This window comes from Neopelma chrysocephalum, unplaced genomic scaffold (assembly GCF_003984885.1).
Source record: "Neopelma chrysocephalum unplaced genomic scaffold, ASM398488v2 Primary Assembly neopelma1_78, whole genome shotgun sequence".
In the NCBI taxonomy this organism is placed as follows: Eukaryota; Metazoa; Chordata; class Aves; order Passeriformes; family Pipridae; genus Neopelma; species Neopelma chrysocephalum.
The window spans coordinates 2,265,624-2,279,238 of record NW_020897739.1 but is presented as its reverse complement, the minus strand read 5'-3'; the positions used below and the strand labels follow the sequence as shown (position 1 = coordinate 2,279,238).

General features: G+C 43.1%; 2 long non-coding RNA genes across 3 annotated transcripts in view; both read left to right on the top strand.

Annotated features, from left to right (window-relative positions):
• The first annotated feature begins 3,100 nt into the window (after positions 1-3,100).
• LOC113970672 lies at positions 3,101-11,591 on the top strand. 2 transcript variants are annotated; one of them, XR_003535270.1, is made up of 4 exons: positions 3,101-3,238; positions 5,048-5,166; positions 10,154-10,312; positions 11,477-11,591. It is a non-coding gene; the product is annotated as an uncharacterized LOC113970672 (long non-coding RNA). The 2 variants fall into 2 exon arrangements; XR_003535271.1 differs by lacking the exon at positions 10,154-10,312.
• A 36-nt stretch (positions 11,592-11,627) lies between these two features.
• The window catches only part of LOC113970671, a 33,642-nt gene continuing 31,654 nt past the window's right edge, over positions 11,628-13,615 (top strand). Inside the window, exons 1-2 of the long non-coding RNA XR_003535269.1 lie at positions 11,628-11,760; positions 12,160-12,327. This is a non-coding gene — a long non-coding RNA (uncharacterized LOC113970671). The remainder of the gene's footprint in view (positions 11,761-12,159; positions 12,328-13,615) is intronic.

Sequence of the window (13,615 nt, the reverse complement as noted above, 5' to 3'; positions counted from 1 at the left end):
ACCCCACAGCTCCTGGAGCCCCTCACCAGCCCAGCCTGGCAGGGACAAAGGGAACAGTGCCCACACTGGAACACCCCAGAGCTCCTGGAACTCCTAACCCAGCCCAGCCTGGCAGGGACAGGGGAACAGGCCCCTCACCCTGCCCTGGAGCCCCAGAGTGACCAGTGGCTCCGAGGCCCTGCCTTGGGGAGGCCCCAGGGCCCAGAGCAGATCAAAGCCAAGGCTGTGCTCCCCACAGGGCCGGGCCCTCCCATCCGGACACCTGAGAGCTGCTCTACCACAGGGATCTGATGGTAACTGTGTAGTCTGTCTCCCTCTCTTTCTCCTCCTTCTCTCTTCGTGCTCCCTCTTCTTCTCTTTCCTTGCTCCTTTCTTGGTGCTTGGGGTAGCTTAAAGCTGGGGGGATTGGATTTTGATTTAAGGGTTGTGGATTAGTATGTGCTGGGTCCGTACTGTGGTGGAATGTTTTGTCTGGATTTTGTGGTGCCCTTTGGAACTTTTGCCAGGTTCCCTTTTTTTCTCCCCTAAATTATCAGTACAGGTGCTTCTTGGGAACAAGTGGTGTGGCTTATTCTCTTGGCACTATCTTGAGGTATTAAAGCACCCCATATATATATATCTATTTTAAAGTAAAACTCCTGGCTGAGCCCCTGAGATTGTGGCTCTGGGTCTGGGGTGTTACAAGTGTGTACATGAACACAGAGTTGTGACTGCAGGTTCAGAGCTGTAGCAGGAGTTAATTTTCATTAATTTAGGGTTGTGTTTTGTCTTTTTAAGCTGTTGAGGTCTCAAAGAATCACAAAACTCTCAGCTCTCATCCTGGCAGGTAGGTCATGTAGAAATCACTGAAATATTTTAAACTCTTCTGAATAATTAATTATAGTGACAGATTTTTCCAAATGGACTCTCACTGCAAGGTATTCTATTGCATTATGCTCCTATAGAGACTTCCAGTTTATTTCTTTGCACTCTTTATCTTATATTGTTCTGTGCACATGCTGTTACTTTTTTTTGTGCTGCTTCGTATTCCCATTATTGCTTCTTCCCTTGGTCAGGCCATTCCAACATACACATTGCACCTGCTTAGATATCTTTAAAACTACCTCTACAAATCCCTAAATCCATTACAGATGCAAACCAGAGCCTCTCAGTGAGACACTCTGTCTTTTGGACACCAAGTTGTCATCAAAAATCTCACCATCACTTCTTCACCTGCTCATGTGGTGCCCAGCTGTGCCTTGTTGGCCCTGCACTTGCCTGTAGTATGAGATTTGCTGCTCAGAGGTGAGATTTCCATTTCTGAAAAACTCCACGTCAATTCTGAGTTGGCCCTTGTGTTTTCTTCCAGAGAATTAGGTTTTAATTGGGGAGAGGGGAAGGTTTTAGTTCTTCTTCCATGTGCCTTGAAATACAAGTGGGTATTGTAAAGAAAATATAGCTGCATGAGGAAGCAGAGTGGTTAGAGTGAAAACTTCCAATCACTCTGGAAGCCAGGATCTTTACATGTTTTACATTACAGTTCACTATGTTAGCACTTGGCCACAATGCTGTGCAGCTCCTAATGCATCAGAGTTATGGAAACATCTGGGCTAAATAGCTTCATGCCGATCCACTGAGAAAATCCACCAAGGATTCAATACTTTTTGAGATATTTCATTTTCTATCTAGGATAGTAGGTTGCATTATGCTTATATACCGATTTATGAAACACACAGGAACATCTTGTTTCTCTTTTTTGTTGTTTCTCTTAGTCTTTATGTGCCTACAGGGCACATCTGTGCTATTTTATTAAGAGCTACGTTAAGGCTGGGCCTTGGGTGGACACAGTGTGGGAGAGGGAGCAAAGAGGTTCCTTTTCCCTTTGCGCAGCCCATCCCAAGGCTGCCAGAAATTACAAACCCCTCCAGAGCCAGGAGTAATCCTTTGAAAGAAAGATGTTTCTGCTGCATCTCTCTCCTGCTGGCCAGGAGAGCTGGCTGACTGTGTGGGAAAGTACCAAATTACCCTGTTGCAGCCCAGCCAAGGTGCTCTGGTTGGAAGCCCCTTTGCTGCAGGCATTGCTTCCCACACACTGTCTGTCCCTGGCACGCCCTGTGCTGGGATTCTGCAGGAGCAGCACGTTCCCTGGCATCCTCTGATCTCCAGGGATGCTGTTCTGGGGACACCCAGCTCTGCTTTGGTGTGTTTGTGTCATGCTGGTACAGTAGCAACCACTGAAATCTGCTTTTAAATCTCTTGTAGGGCACACGCAAGCCCTGCTGACTGTGAGATCTGTAATGTTGTAAGTTGATCCCATCTGCTGTCACAAGGAGCTTTTGGTTTCCAGAACTTCCCTGCCTCTCTGAAAAGTTTGCATCCTGTACATTGCTCTGCTACATAACCCTTATAAAAACCTGATAGCGAGTTTGATTTTGACTTGTGCCTTGCAGGTCAGCGTTGTGCATCTGAATGTCTTGAATTTCAGTCCAGCAGAGGATCCATGTGGGGATCACTCTGACAGCACATAAAATAACTGCCATTAAACTTTTATTATTGGGCAAAGCCTGCATCCCCCTTCTTAAAGAGGTGAGGGATTGCTACAGACCCTTCCTTTTTCCCTCTGGAAGCGTTCAGGTACTAGATATATCTTTTAATTGCTTCCTCCTGGCTCTGAAAGCTTAGCCTTCATCTGATGTTCAGGTTGGGCTTCAAATGAGGCGAGGAGCTGGAGAAGAGACATCTTGTGTGGAAGAGGCTGGACTGTCCTCATGGACTTACCTCCCAAGGTTGCAGGTTTGCTTAAGTTTACTGCTTGATCAGGACTGAATCCCAGTCATGGACTGGAGATCTGCAGGGCTGAGGACACAGAGCTAGTCTGGTTTGAGGATGGCATCTTTCCATGTGAAGAAGAGAATGTTGTCATCCTTGTGTTTCTCTAAGTTGTCAGATAAAGCAAATTCAGCCATGCTTGTGTAGCATGAAGAATACATAATCATTTTTTTAGGTCAGATCCTCCAATTTTAGTCACACTTGAGAGCAGTAAATTAAACTGTTTCTCATGGTGGAAGTTTCTGAACAGTCTGATACAAATTTTCTGTGCCCTAATTAAAGGGATGATTTTCACCCGCTGTACTGTTTCAAGCTGATGTGATAAACTCTTGCTCTAATGGAAAACCACTTAGGAAGCAGAAAGAGGAGAGACTGCAGAGCTGGGGGCAGGAATACCAGCTTGTGACCCAACACTGACCTGCTGGAGTGGGTATGTGAACTTTGTCTGTAGTATCCTTTCTCCCAAAGGTACTAATTTTGCAGGATATAAGTAAGGACTCGTCTGTCCTTGAGGGAGACCCCTCTATGTTGTGCTGACTTGCTCTTCACCAGGCCAAAGAAGTGTAGCTATAGGTCAGGAAATGTTCAAGGCAACCCACAGTGTGGGGACTTAATCTATTTTGTGTGCATATAAAAAGCTTTTATAGGGATCATTATCAACACAAACTGTTGTCTGATGTGCACTGTAAATAAAGTTGTGTAAATCACGGCAGCCTGGACTCTTGAGCAGTGGGAGACAGCGCAGTTCAGCACTGAGACAGGAGTGCTGGAGCACTTCAGGTCATTGGGAATTTCCCAGCTCTAAAAGAACCCCCAAACAAAACTAAGAACTCTGTAATGAGCCCTCTGAGAGTGGGAGCTTCCCAGAGTGCCATGGGATTTTCTGGGATGAGAACAAAGCTCCTGTGTCTGAACACTGGGCTCTCCTGGTGCCTAATCTGAAGCTGTAGACTCGGCCCCAACAGGAATTCGTTTCTCTGCTCCATGTTCCAGCTGCTGGGCACACTTTGTTGACTTTCCCCTCAGCAAACCCTGCAATGTGTATTCTAAATAAAAAAGTCTCCTACAAACTTGTGAAGATGAAAGACACCGCTTCATAAGTCTTCCACCTCTGAGAACAGGAAGAAAGAGCCAACGTGCAGCCACAGTTACATTTAATGCATTGTTTCCGAGTACTCTGAGAATATATTGAGGGGTGCAGTATAATTTTTGTGTGCACTGGAACATGGATGTGCAAAGCTTCCTTCTGTGACTGGGGTTTGCAATGACTTAGAATCTCTTAAAACATTTTGCCAAAGTATGGGATAGTTAAGAAAAAAATCATTTTGTTGGTAAAAATGCTATTTTTCTCTCCCTTTTTGAGGTCGTGGGCCACCATGAAAGCACATCTCCCAAATCAAAAATTGCAAGTTTTATCCTTTCCTCTGTTTTTTCAACCTCCTTTAATTCCTTTCAGAAAGAAAAAAATAGTCATTATTTCATTCATTAAAATCAAGGAAAGCAGTTTGGCTTTCCTTTTCCTGCCAGTTTTAGCTGCAGTACAGAATGTTTCTGGCATCTGCTTTCCCCAGAGTCAGAAAAATCACAGGATGATGCCTTGCAGCCCTCACTTGTTCTTGGGGCACCCATGGTCTCAATCAGTTTTCTCAGGAATTTGCAGATGGAGAAGCTGTTGTATGGATCAGTTCTGTTTTTATTTAGAAATATTTATTCAAACTTTTTCACTTTTTTACTATTCTACAAGATTCCTGCTGAAATTGGTGCAGTGTTTATTTGCAATGTTTTGGAAAATAATACATGTAGTTTGTTTATCTTATAAGTATTTTAATGAGAAGAAATAAAGTTGTCAGCATGTTGAGTCAGTCATGTACAAGCAAACTCTTCATGGACGTTAGTTTAGGGACCAGTTGGATGGTGGGATGTTCCTGAGAGAGTCTCTCTCAGAGTGTTTTGTGGTGTGCAACAGAAATCTGGTGTCGAGAGAGAAACAGTGTGTCCTGCTTCCTTCACTGATTTCTTTTATTTACCCTGTAGCACTGAGTGGGTTCTTTACAGCTGGCAAGAAGAAAACCCCTTTGCTTCTTGTGCAACTGTAGTGTCTTATGTAAAAATTGGTATTCCTGGAGAAAGGGGATGGTTGCTCCAAGCTGCTCCAGGCAGTGTAGCACCAAGGTTGTTCATGTGGAACCTCCACATTCACGTTAAGAGACACATTCTCTGCATTCTTTGCTTTCCTAAGGGCAAGAATTTCTGTGGGAAGCTGGGAAAAAGAACTTGATCCTACAGTTCAACAGATTCAGCCAATACTTGCCATGCCTTGAGATGGCATTTCCACTGGAATGCTGAAGGCACCTCAAGGTAAGTGGTGATTGTTACTTCTGTTTCACAGTTGGTAAAATGAAATCAGAGGTTTAAGTGGCTCACCTGGAGATCAGATAATAAATCCAGGGTATGTCAAACACCCAACTCTTCAGCTCTCAGCCTCTGGCAGCAGAGCTTCATTTAGCAGTAAAGGAAAAATATCTCCAAACTCTCCAGTTAGTCATGGAAGGAATGAATGTGCAGGAATCTCCTTCCCTTTCAATCACACAGTTACTTTGCAGTGATGCAAAGCTTTGCTGGGGCCTGAGTTCACAGGCAGAAAGGGTGATTGAGGTGAGAAGTGTTCAAGCAGCTGAGCAAACCTCCCATGCACTTGAAATTACTACAGAGTGTGTAAGTTCATAAAAGCCTCATAACTGTGAGGTTTATTAGCCAGCATAATCATTTTCCAAGGGAAGCAGGGGGAGGTGGGAGTTAATTAACCCTCCACTGTACTGCATGTGCTGTAACACTGGAGAAGTAGATTATTTCTCTTTTTTTTTTCTGCATGGGATTGACCCACACAGTCAGATGATGCAGAGAGTTATGTGGCTATAAAAACAAAGCAAATCAAAACCCACCAGTAAGACACTAGGGTGTGTTATGTTGAAATGCTTCTAGTAGAGATAACTCGTTATTAATGCTCTTGCACACAACAAGGGAGCCTTTGGGGAATGTTTATCTGGGTGACTGTGCCATTTTTCTCCTTGACTTGCAAGAAAGCTGAATTCAGACTGGAGCTTATTTAGAGAAATGAGCATGGCAGATCAGGGGAATGGCTTTCAAAGCAAAATCTACAACTTCTACTTGGGATGGAGTGATTTATTTTTCTTATTTGAGTTTTGCTAGGAGGTTGATCTCCAAAAGCATGACTTTTGTGGTTAGAGTAATATCCTTGGTGGGTTCTCATGCAGCTGGCAAGCACAATTCACAAAAAGGTTGGATTTTACAGATTTTCTTTTTTTTTTTTCTTCCTTCCTTTTTTTTTCAGGAGAAGTAATTTTTTCCACAAGACTGAAAGAATTTTATAATGCATATAAATGGAGTTTATTAAGGCTTTGGCAGATCAGTGACCCATGCTAATTTGTAAAACTCATAGCAAGTAGTCGAGTTTAGTATTCTTGGAGAGGAGGATTGACAGGTCTGGGAATAAAATCCATTGATGTAACCGGTTTTGCACTTTTCCTGTGTATAACACAAAAGTTGTGTTTCCTTTAAGGAAAAGACAAGGCATTTGTCATTTAGGAAGGTGATTGCCAACCTGGTTATGTTACTTGAACAAAGGGGTTTATCCTGGAGCTGAGTGGATTCACTTGCTAGTTTGGGAGACTAAGGGCTAATCCAGGACAGGGCTTTGGACTCGTGGGATATCAGTGTGATTGAAAGGCCAGGTATTCAGTAAGTTTTCCTTGGGATAGGAAGCAACAGGGCAGGCATGGCCCTTAAGAATTGTTTGCAGACTGAAGAGATTTCAAGTTTACCAGAAGGTGTTATATCACTCTATTAATTCCAGAAAGTTTCCAGATAGTGATGAGAGGCTTGACAGCAGAATACCAGGAATAGCAATCCAGATAAAACAGCCCTGGAGTCCCCTTTTTGTGTTTTTACCTTTCTCTTCAACATGTGTGTTTTTCCCAATGAAATCCTTGTAAAGGCGAGGTACAATAGACACCAATCCCTCGGTGGCAATGTTTCTCCTCCTAGATCTTGAAGGAAAACTAATTTTGGCTTCCATAGTTTATTTACTGACATTGCCAGCGCTGCTTGTGGAAGACCATAACAATATAGCACCGTGAGTAATGGGGCATCTGGGGGGACGAGGAGCTCCCAGCAGGATGGCTGATGCCATGCTGCAGGAAACTTGAGAGGCTCTTCAAATCATCACTTGCTTTTCCCCTGTATGACTCGCTGCTGTAGAGTTTCAAGATTCCCTTTGAATGGTCTTTCATTCCTCTTTGTGTCCTGTGGGAGACCAGAGGCTGCTTTATGGAGCTGGTCTTTATGGGGAGACTCAGTGGTGTCTCACTAGAAATAATGTACCAGATGCCATTGCACAAAGATGGATTTTCAGAATTACGTGGATGCAGTGGATGATAAATCCAGGTGACAACAAAGAAACATTAATAACCACTTGGTATAGAAACCTACTGAACTGACTCAGTCTCCTTCAGTAAAAGTGAGTGTGGTCCATAGATTTGGGTTATTCCAGCAAAGCACAGAGCTTAGTTTATCACATTTGCAGTTTCATCTAAACTTGCAGAAAGGTTTCTTGGAGACTTAAGCTTGTACATCAAAAGAAAAACCTTGAAAAATTCATGACTTTACCAGTATTTTTTTCCCCATTCACTCATTTCTGTCCAGATACATTTTTTTTTTTGCCATCAGCTGAGGACAGAGGCTGATGAATTGGTATCCCTAAACCAGGAGAGACTCTGATGGGTGTTCCCCTCCAGCAGGGACCTGTGGTTCTTGGCAGCCCCAGGAAGGAAAGGGGTGACCCCAGCCAGGGGAAGGGTTTCTGCTTTCAGTGCACCAGCCAGATTTTGGGCCCTGCTGCCAAGAATGCAGATTTTATTGGTGCTGCAAAAAGAAACTCTGTTCGGGGGGCTTTAGTTTCAATCCCAGTTTAATTGAAGTTAATACTGCAAAGCATACCCTCCACTGCCCTAGTGCCTTTTCACAGCCCCGGGTGGAGCTGCCCTTGTGCAACGGAGTGGAAATGGGTTCTCGGTCTTTAGGGAGTCGGATTTATTGTACCAGATTTGATGCACAAATGGGCAAATTATGCGGGTGGGGGAGAGATGGGGTAGTGAGAGGAAGGGCCTGGGATATGGGAACTGGTTTCAATAAGAGCCAGTGTGAAACTTCATCCCCTTCTCAAGAAGAAACCAGCCTTTTCAAAGTCTCTCCCATTTTTCCAGGCTTAAAGTAAATAAGTAAGTAGCTCGTGCTCCCACTTGTTGGCTTCAAATGGAACCCAGAACCAGGGGGTACAAAGGAGACTAAAAAAGCGTTTATTGGCTTGAAAGAAAATATTTACAGATGGATCAGGATGAGGCAGGATTGGTTCTTAAGAATTCCCCCATTTGGTTTCTGTAGCAGAGGAAGCAGCTGAAGAATTTTGTTCACCTATTCCTACATTTGCTCTATCCCAAACAGCTATGCCAGGTGCTGGAATGAAGAAATACTTAATTACTGAAACTTCCATTTACATTAGATCTAAAACCTCACTTTGTTACTTTCTTTAATTACCCAAGCCAAATAAACACTGCAGAGTGTATCTCCCATTAATTTAGGCTCTGAGTCAGCAAGGTAATCTAATTAAGCACGAGTGTAATTCACAGCACATTAGAAGTCCCACTGAAACCCACTTCTGCTGTTCTGCAGTTGTTTCAAAGCTGGTTTTATTTCTTGACGCTCCAAGACAAGCCAAGCTTATTTTTTTCATTTCAACTCCAGTTGTGAGCAGGGAAGAAAGGCAATTTGAGGTTAAGTGGAGAAAAATTTTACAGAGTGCTTGGGGAAAAGCTGAATTTGAAGTAGCAGAGAATGCAGAGGAGCAGAGCATGTGTGGGCTGGGTGTTTCTCAAGCCGCAGGTGGATGCTCGTTGCTGTGTGCCCAGTTCCCAAGGCATTGCTTGGATGGGCCTGGAAAGGAGGTGACAGGAGGCCACTCTTTATTAAATACCTCAGGACTGGGCTGTGTTGTGCCCCTCACCAGAAGTACAATGATAAAACCTTCTTTTTTGAGTGGTGGCAGGAACTAAATCTCTGCCTCATTGCTCCCCTCACTTGCTGGGGTAGCTCGAAATGACCTGGAGAAGTCTCACACTGCTGTCCCAAGAAGGCTGATGAAGCTGTGGCAGAGGAATTGCCTGGATGAATTTCTGCTAAAGAGTCCTAAGGAAGCACTCCCCTTGGCATCAGCTTGGTTGAAATATGTATTTTTAAGGTCCAGCTTGCTCAGAGTGTGGTCCTGCTCACGCTGAATGAATAACTCCATTATGTCAAAAAAAATTACGACTGCATAAATTAGAAGAAACTTGGATCCTGTGCCTTTCTTTCAAGAAATTGTGAATGCAGTTTTGGGAATTGACAAATATTTGGAATATAAATTGAAAACACCAGACAAAATTTTTTATTTCTTGTTATGGCTACAACAGTGTTATAACTCACTTTCTTTTGGCTTTAAATAACGGTCTAGATAATTAAACATTTTGTTTTAAACCTATTAAAACCAGGCTATAAAAGTTAGTGCCAGTTTTATATAATATATAGAGAAACTTAGCCTGTGTAAGATGGGAGGAAAATACCTAAACAACTTCTTGGAAGTTTTGGAACATTTTGACAGAACTTCTGACCTAATGGTACAGAAAATGCTGAAAGGTTAGCATTTTAAACCAAATATTTTTTGTGTAAAACAAGAATAATCAATCATCACATTAAAGGGGAATTGCTGTAACAAAGAAGCAATTTATCAAATGCAAATGCAGGGTTATGAATAGACTCCAAGAAAGCTCTTAGTTTCTTGTCCAGAGCTGCTTTCCCACCAAGTCAACATTATGTCACTAACAGAGTTGCTGGGAAACTGGAATACTCGCACGTAGAAAATTTGCTTGGAAAATGTTTCTATTTTTAGGTTTATCAACACACAATTCTGAAAAAGATTTTTCTCTTTCTCTCCCTCCCCACTCCCTCTCTTTCCCTAAAATTTCAGATGGGAATGGTGGTGCCTCAATTGAATACTGGTGCTTGGAAGCATTTTAACTTTGTACAGTAACGTTTGAATGCAATGTTGTTATTTAAAAAAATTAAACTGAAGAAATAATTCTTTAAAAATAGCACTGCTATGCTTCTAAGCACAAAGAAAGTCCTTTCAGTTCCGCCCACTTATTTTAACTGAATTGTTTGTTTAATTTTCAGCACATCTTTTGTGAAACCTGGTCAGGTTGTGGAAACTACCAGGTTGCTCCTGTTTCTTTAGCTGCTCCTGGTGAAGTGTTTGTGAGTCAGCCAAGGGAACCCAGCACATTTCCCAGGGGAAAAGGCTCAGGAGAAAGACAGGCCAACCACTAATGAGGCATTCCCAGGAAACACAGAAGGGAGGGAGATCAAAGCGGAGCAGCTGGAAACCAAGGGCCAGGTGGGCACCAGAAGGAAGTGCTGAGCACTCTTGCTTTGGCAGTGGGCTGAGGCAGCTTAGAGCAAACAGTTGTGTGTGTGTACAGGGAATGCACCAGCCAGCAAGGTCAGGGGGAACTTGTCAGAAAGCAGCCAAATCATATTGCACAAATTTATAATCCCTGGTACACTAAAAGTCATGGCAGGGGTACTTGTCTTGGTCTTGTCTCTGACACTCCTGCTCCTCAGTGACCTTAATGCTGTCCAAGGGCCTGGGGGCACAGAGGGAACTCTTCCCTTCCTCCCAAACCGCTCCTCACGTGTCCAGAGACCACCACAAAGAGGGCTCTGCCCCTCCAACAAACAGCCCTAAACCTTCAGCCTGTTCTAATAACCTCCTTCCCCACACCCCTCAGTGTCCTCGTTCCTGTTCTCCAGGTTTTTCCTGTTGTGTCCACATCCTCCTGGGATGGTGGTGCCCACAGCTGAGCTGCCTGCTTCCCACCACCGAGCCAAGTGGGAGTGTTGCACCATGTGTTTTACAGATGACACTTGTTTATTTTTCCCAGGATGGTTTCCCATTTTTTCCCAGCAGCATGATGTTGTTGACTCATATCGATGATTTAATACATTATGGCTCTGTAGTGAAATGGTAGATTTGTGGGTTTGGTTTTGATTTTTTTGCCTTTCTGACTGCTTTAATAAAGAGGAACAAAAAAGGTGCTATAGGATCACTGGCAGATTTAGCTTATTTAATGTGCTGGGTTTCTCAATGCTGAGGTTGAAAAGCCACACTGACAAAAGTACCTGCTGGTGCCATGAAGTCACTAAGGGTGTGGTGGGCTATCAGAAGGGTTGTACAGCCCCTTCTTTTAATCTATATCAGGTGAGAGGATTGTTCTTCACTTCAGGTTTGTCTGTCTTCACAGAATAATTTACACTGTAATTGTTTTTATGGATCCAAAGTCAGAGTTTGAAAGTGGAGTTAAAAATCTAGTCCTTGTTTATCTTTGTTTCTGGGACACAAGATTTCTGTCCCTTTGCTGTCTGTGTCACAGCAATCTGAACTTCTCTTCAGCCCAAATGTTGTCTGTGTGTCCAGGCCTTTTTCCTCCTGTCAACAAACCCACGTTGATTGAAGGCTCAGTTTTGTTATACATGTTTAAAACTCTGTTTTACCTTGCAGGCCTACACACCGGGGCTATTATGTCATGAGAAATATCAGAGATAACAAGTCCTGCAAAGCCATAATTTGTGTGCAGGCTGACATGTTTCTGCAGCATGGGCAGGGACAAAAAGTTTGTGGGTTTGTTTTTTTAAAATTTTTAACACAGTTCAGAAACAGATGAGTGTTTAACCTCCTGAGACCAAACATATGTTACTATGAAGTAGCAAACTTGCATGTTTGTTGCCCCTTTCGTGGCTGGAAGCTGAAGATGTTTTGGCATCACTAGTTAAAGTTTGATAAAGGTAATTATTGGTGTGGAAGCACCCGAGCTGTTTGCCATGTTGGCTGCCTTTCAGTCCATCCCACTGAACGTTGCAGTGCTTTCCACTCAGACATTAGAGACCATTTCATGAATGCTTATAGTAACCTGGCAGTGTTTCCTGCCGCTCTGTGTGCACTGGCTCCCTAAATCCCAGGGTATTTATTTCTGTGTCTGTTATTTTCTTGTTAGAAAAACATTTAATAATCAGACTATGCCTTCTGCACACATTCAAGTGGTAAAAGGCGAGGGGGGGAGAAAAATAGTCTTGAAATAGCTCATTTTCAGCTCATGTTTTGTGTTTGGAATAAGTCTGTGGATGTTGCAACAGCTGTAGACTCTTGATTTAGTCAGTGACATGATTTCACTCATTCTTCCCCAGCTTCCTGAGCTCAGCATGTCCCGCTGTTGTTCGGGAGAGATACCGGCTCAGCTGGCTGCTTTTCCAGGCAGCACCGCTCTCCCCTGGCCTCCCCCTGCAGACACCAACTTCTGTGTGATAAGGAGAAGTTTTCAGCTCTGAACACTCATCAAAAACACCACTCCCCCGGTAAGTATGTTAAACTAAGGCCTCTGATGCCTGTCCAATTTGTCTTCTGCACAATACTCTTCTCAGTTTGCAGCTTTAATGCAGCGGGATCGGAAATAATCAGGCTTTGAAACAGAACCATGTGGTTGAACACACAGCACAGAAACCAGAATGTTTGAGAATTGCATCATTATCTGTGTCAGACACACAGAGCAGCCCACGAGAGACAGCTTTGTATCACAAATGGAGTGGTGGAAATCCGAGTCAGTCCTCTCTCTCCCTGTCCAGAATTATCCTGGAATGGGTATTTCTGACTTAAGGGGAAAAAAACCCTCCCCATAAAGAATAGGGTGGGTTTAGTTTTTAGGACATTTAATGATGTACTGGCACATAGTAACTGCACTATAAATATAGTCTGAAAAAATATGAGCTTAGTTTGGAAGCTGCTCTCAGCTAAATTATGGGGTTTTGATCCTGACCTAAACTGATCCCACATGTTCCTGGATTCTCCCAAAGTTTGAGTGCACAGTAAATCAACTGTAATTTTTCCTTTTTATTGCAAAGAATGAACAGAAGAGATTGGAAATTATATGACTTTGGCATATGTTTATCACATGGTTTAGGATTGTTTGATATCCTTTTAGCTTTAAGATTTAAGTAAAGTTTAAAACAGGTATAGAGACTCAAAACTAGTTAACTGGCATTAGGTCACCATGGTTTCAAAAACATTCAGTGCCTCTACAGAGAAGAACTGATCTTACAAGTACTGGTGTGTTCTGCTCACACACACTGAGGATGTGAAGAGATAGTACCATAGTAGGGAACAGTAAAGAAGGAGGAAATATCAAATGACTGCCTTGGGAATAACTCCCAATGCTTTAAACAACAGCAGTTGTACCCCTGGGTTATGCTGCTTCTCCTTTGAAAAATGAGTATGTTCAGTATTTATGCTTTTTATCCTCTTCTAAGGCCTTCTCTTTCCTCTTCTTCACTCCTTGTTGTACCAGCTTCAGTGGTGGTGCTATTTTGTACTTTTTCTTTGCAACTCATACCTTGTCCCTTCTTCCTGTTCTTTGGCTTCTTTTTGCAAGTCGTTTATTTTTTATTTCAACTTGAGAGTTGGTATATCCTTTACTGGTAGTACCAAAGTATGGATAAACTGTATTCTTGAACTTGGCTTTGCTAATGGACTGGCTTTCCCCTCTGAAACATTAGTGTTGCAGCTGAGTTTTGCGAGCTGTGCCCACACAAGCCTGCTGCCATGTGGGCTGGAGAGCCAGCTTGTCTAAGCCTTCCTCAGTAATTACCA